Raw genomic sequence first — 6000 nt, 5'->3', positions numbered from 1 at the left:
AAGTGTCATATATAAAATAACTACTGTATGCAATTATTAATGAAACGTAGAATATAATAATGTCTTGTAATCTGGACATGTGCTATGTCTTGATTATTTTCGCAGTGTCCCTTGCAAAGTGGGACAGGTGGCAACCCTAAAGTCCTACCTTGGTCAATTGAGAAGGTGGCAAACCTATAACAGGTATGTGGTAGCATGACCCGTCTTGACGGATGTGGCTACCACAACCCAACTACTTGTTTGTAATGCAGGGTCTCAATTCCCCTGTATCAGCCAGACGGGAGCAGAGTGTATGTGGAACACACAAATATGATTATTTTACTGGACAGGCTACTGATTCTGTGCAGTCAAACACCATGCCATCGCCTAATGGGCAGCCATTCCCGATACTGTAGTCATGTAGTCCGATGTGATAGGCATTACAAGGTGGGAGCAGACTGTAAGAGGAACACACAATTATGAATGATTCACTGGACAGGCCACTGATTTCGTACATTCAAATGCCATGTGGTTGCCTAATGGGCAGCCATTCCCGATACTGTAGTCAGGAGTGGCCTTAGGTCAACTCGTGCCCTAGGCAGAGGGCACAACGGCACCCCCCACCACACCACCCAGTGCCCCATCCTGGTCTAACTACACCAAATAAATACTGGTAAAGTGCCCCCACTAAAGCAGTGCCCTAGGCGGATGCTTATTTGGCCTATGCCTAAGGCCGGCTATGACTGTAGTCATGTAGTCCAATGTGATAGGCATCACAAGGTATGCCTAAGAGGAACACATGAATATGAATGATTCACCGGACAGGCCGCTGATTCCATACAGTCGAACGTCATGCCGTCGTCTAATAGGCAGCCGTTCCCGATACTATATTCATTTATTCCAATGTAATAGGCATCACAAGGTGGGAGCACATTGTATGAGGTACACACAAATATGATTGTGTCACTGGACAGGCCGCTGATTCCGTACAGTCGAACGTGATGCCGTCGCATAATGAGTGGCCAATCCTGATACTGTAGTCATGTAGTTCGATGTAATAGGCATCACAAGGTAATATTGTGGACCTCGCTCACACCCAGGGGTGTGAGTGACAGATGCAAGCCCCAATGCTGGTGCATTAGCAAGTGCGGGATCGAGCAGGTGTAAGCGTGTTTGGCTATCAGTATGCGAGTATTGCTTTGGTTAAGCAATGTAGAGGCTAATCGAGCGTAAGAGGTTGTAACAAGAGGATATCATACAGCGCAGTCATGCAACAGTATAGGAATGTATCCCATCATGTAGATGTACACATGAGTGTTTATGTCCAGCATATAGGTACATACATATATAGAGATGTATCAGGGACATACCATGTGGCAACTATGAATGAAACAGGAAACACCAGCAATGCCTGTACTATGTAGTGGTGTTGCTCTATGTGATTACAAGACTCCCTCAGACAGACATGTGTCAGTCATACACGCAAATAGTTGTACATTGGCCATATACATCACTCTGTGCATGTAATGTACGTTAACACAACAGTACCTGTCCAATCATTATGTGTGAACAGTACTCCTGCAATGTGCTGTGTGCAACATCATCATCATGATAAAGGTAAATGGGGTAACCATAGAGGGACCGGTAGTGTTTTGTGTACAATGGGGTCATCCTCCTGACGTGTACCTAGACCATGTAGGAGTGATGTGCATACCAGGACCGTGCGCCTGAGGGACAGTGGTGAGGATAACAGTAGTATGTTATGATGCATATTACAAGGGTTTCATGTATCCAGTGGGCACGTGTGTGTAATGGACAGCTATGTATAGGGAAGATGGTGTCCTAGGAGACAAATGGCCTTATGTGTCCGTAGGGGAGGTCAGATGTTGGGGAAGGAGTGTAGGTATGGCCGTAGAGGATAGGTAGGAGCACAGAAATGACAGCATACAGGGTTGGTATATGACACATGTGGGGGAGGATACACCTTGGATGGGGATGGGTCTTCAGCATTCAAAAGCCCATGGGAACAGTGGGATGGAGGTCCCCAGCCATGGGCAACTGCCACTGCACCTACACAGCTGCAAAGGAGGCAGTGCTGGGGGCTGTCCAGGAGGGGCAGCATCACCCTGTAAATGTGACATTCTGTCCTTGAACTGGCGTATCTGGCTTCGTAACCCCTTAGGGAGCCACCAACACAACACGTCCGGGACCGCACAATAGAAGATATGTACCTGTCTGGTCCCGCTCCCAAGGGGGACATGCTCCATCCTCAGTGGTGGTACCACCAGAAGGTGGTGCAGAGCCAACAGAGGTTGATGTTAATGGCTGGGCCTCAGATGTGCTAGTGCCCAGTGCCATGGTCAGCTGAAGTGGGACAGGAGGATCTGCTGGGACCTACCAACCCATTCAGCCTACGGTGTTGCATTTTAAACCCACATATGGCTTAGTGATAGACAACAGCATACAGGATTACCTACGACAGTATGCACAGATATCACCTAGCAACCCAACACAACAGATGGTATACATTTGCAGAGGGAGCACAACACATGCATATATACCGCATGCCAACTGTACAATGTGTAGTAGACGTGTGACCGCAGCTATGAGCAGTTGCCCATCATTGGCTTGTCACTGGGAATCCCACACAGTGTCAGTCATACCACTGTCCCATGTGACACATGTCCAGTCAGGGATGCGATGGCAGTAACACATCCCTACCATCATGTACTGTCTGCAATCCTCACACCATGCTACTGCTGTGCACAGAAGTGTGTTCAGTGTGTAACACAGGAAACAAATGGTTGCACACACTGACCAGTTCACAGATGGCCCTACAGATGGGGTTCCCTCATGAACAGAGTACTGCCATGTCTGTATTATAACATGCAGAATAGCCATTACCACACACATGTTAAACAGGCAGTAGTCTCAATGCAGCATAGCTACACTTACATGCTGTTGTTGTGTGGCACATCACCCTCCTGTCATTAGGCTATTTCCCACTGTGAAAAATGATTGAGGTACATCCAGATATCATATGCGATGCCATGTCAGAACACCACATCCAGGTACTACTCACAGCGACTCTCATGGCCAGATAATAACATGTTTCCCTAGATAGTGTACAATGTTTATCATGCGGATGGCTATGGGAACACCATCACAGTGTACCACATGCAATCAGCTAGAGGAGGACTGCAATAGGTGCAGAACCCATCACCTGACCATTTCCATCTGTTACAATACACATGCTGCTGCTGTGCAGGTGTACACCTTCACATCCACCAGAGAGTGTGTGTGCGGGACAGGTAATGTACACCAGGGAAGGGCTTGGAGACTTAACCATAAGCATCATCTGCCACACGCTGAATAGTACAGGGGCAAACCCCTGACTACTCATTACTATTACATGTGCATGACATTACTACATGTGCCACAGAGGCAACATGAAGCTGTGCTGTAAGAACATGTGTGTAGGTGAGAGAGTGCCATCTGCAACAGATATAGTAGACATACATTAGGTGTGGCACAAATGTCAGTCCAAGTGAATGGATGCCATTGTCACCACAACCACACTCTAATGGACACGCATTGACACCTTTGCAGGGCGGCAAATACACAATGTGACTACTTAGTTTGCCACACCACAGTAATGCACACGACCACATGCACCACAGAGGATATCTGGAGGTTCTATTGGGCTAGGGCATGTGAAAGTGCTTGACAACTGTTGGTATGCCAATGAGGTTTGTACTGGGAGTGACTGTGGTTGGGAGCATCACAACCCACATGCAGACACAGAGTGCCAGTACTGTCCTGCAGGTATGCATTGCTCCATGGGTGTGTAGTGTTTGGCTGTGTAAGATGGCTGTACAAGGCTGGGTGAGGGTAATCCTTGCCATTGTGTCACCCGACAATGGTGTGCAGTGCAGGGTTGTAGTGTCTGCAATGTCCCACACAGATGGGTACTGCATTATCTGCCTGATATCCTGGTTACCAATGTGTAGGGCCCTAGCTTTGCAATGCATGCCATGTCTGTGTTTGATAGTCCTTCACATGGACATTGCCTGGGATGTGCATGTCCCACAATACTGTACAGTGACATGTACAGCTGTACCTGGTTTGGCAGACACATGTAGCGTACACGGCCTGTTGTACCTCGATATGCCAATACTGGCCTGGTGTGGCGAAACCTGCTTATAGTGAGCAGGTCGGCCCTACACCTGCATGGATAGAATGGACAGGTATTCCCTGGTGTCAGTGGTATGGGTCCATACAGGGCACATGTGTACAGCATTGTCTGGCCTTAGTGGATCACATATGATGGCACCACATATGTTGCAGCCATTCAGTGTGGAACATAGTGAAGGCACAATGTCTGCATATATGTGCCTATTGTACCACTGTACAGGGTGCCATTTCCTCTGCAGGCCACTGCAGTCATACCATGTCTACTATCTCTCCTCAATGTGCATGTTACTAGCAAAATAGTGGGATATCCTAGGCAAGGTTGTATGTGCATGGCACATTGGTGCGGGTCATATACCGGGTACTAGTAGGTCTGCATACGTAGTTCACCAGCCCTTTTGCCAGATGTATGTGTATGGCTTGCCAACACAGTGCCATGGCTGACTGACAGCTGTACTCCTCGTGATGTGGCCAATGTGTCATAAAACGGATACTATATAGGAAAACTACAAAACCCGCTCCCAAACATGTCCAATGGTAAGACAATCACGGCCACCTCTACACAGGCTCTGACAGACAAACACACACTTGCCATGTCCTATATACAAACCCCTACCGTATCACACTACAGCAACACGCATTTAGGGCACATGCTATGGTGAATACTACAAAGCACTGTACTTGTCTCACACAGGCAGACACACACACACACACACACACACACACACACACACACACACACACACACACACACACACACACACACACACACCTGGCATGTCTGGGATTAGAACACCGACCTAACTACTTTACTACACTACAGTATTATGCAGTTACAGAATGCGCTACCGAGATTACTGGGACACAGCACTCCCAGAGGTGTATTTGTAGATGGGTGACATCATCGGCCTTGATAACGGTGGGTATAAGAAATGTATGGAGTGTGATCAGTATAAAAGCATTACTCAGTCCTCAGGCAAATGGAGACACACACACACATATGGCAAGTGTGGGACTAGAACACCGACCTAACCACTTTATTAAACTACAGCATTACGCAGTTACAGAACACGCTACCGAGATTACTGGGACACAGCACTCCCAGAGGTGTATTTGTAGATGGGTGACATCATCAGTCTTGATAATGGTAGTTATAAGAAATGTATGCAGTGTGAGCAGTATAAAAGCATTACTCAGTCCTCAGGCAAACGGGGACACACACACACATACACGGCAAGTGTGGGACTAGAACAGCAACCTAACTACTTTATTACACTACAGCATTACGCAGTTACAGAACGCGCTACTGAGATTACTGGGACACAGCACTCCCAGAGGTGTATTTGAAGATGGGTGACATCATCGGCCTTGCTATCGGTGGGTATAAGAAATGTATGGAGTGTGAGCAGTATAACAGCATTACTCAGTCCTCAGGCAAACGGGGACACACACACAAATACATGGCAAGTGTGGGACTAGAACACTGACCTAACTACTTTATTACACTACAGAATTGCGCAGTTACAGAATGCGCTACTGAGATTACTGGAACACAGCACTCCCAGAGGTGTATTTGTAGATGGGTGACATCATCGGCCTTGCTAACGGTGGGTATAAGAAATGTATGGAGTGTGGGCAGTCTAAAAGCAATTTAGAGTCCACTGGCAAACGGGGACAGACATACACACACACGCACGCCAGTGGCGGGTACGGAACACCTGCCTATTTAGAGATTACTATTACAATACTACATACTTACGAATCGTGCCACACAGACTACACATGTCAAGGTTGTCATTACGACCGTCTGGGAATGCAGACATCAGCAGG

General features: G+C 47.4%; 1 protein-coding gene across 1 annotated transcript in view; it reads right to left on the bottom strand.

The window, feature by feature from the left end:
• The window catches only part of LOC122805261 (rap guanine nucleotide exchange factor 4-like), a 2335347-nt gene that overhangs the window by 722997 nt on the left and 1606350 nt on the right, over window positions 1-6000 (bottom strand). The gene's annotated exons all lie outside the window — the stretch shown is intronic.

The sequence above is a fragment of the Protopterus annectens genome, chromosome 6.part1 (assembly GCF_019279795.1).
Source record: "Protopterus annectens isolate FY-2018-M chromosome 6.part1, PAN1.0, whole genome shotgun sequence".
NCBI lineage: Eukaryota > Metazoa > Chordata > Ceratodontiformes > Protopteridae > Protopterus > Protopterus annectens.
Note: the sequence above shows the minus strand (reverse complement) of the source record. Positions and strands in the feature narration are given on the sequence as shown.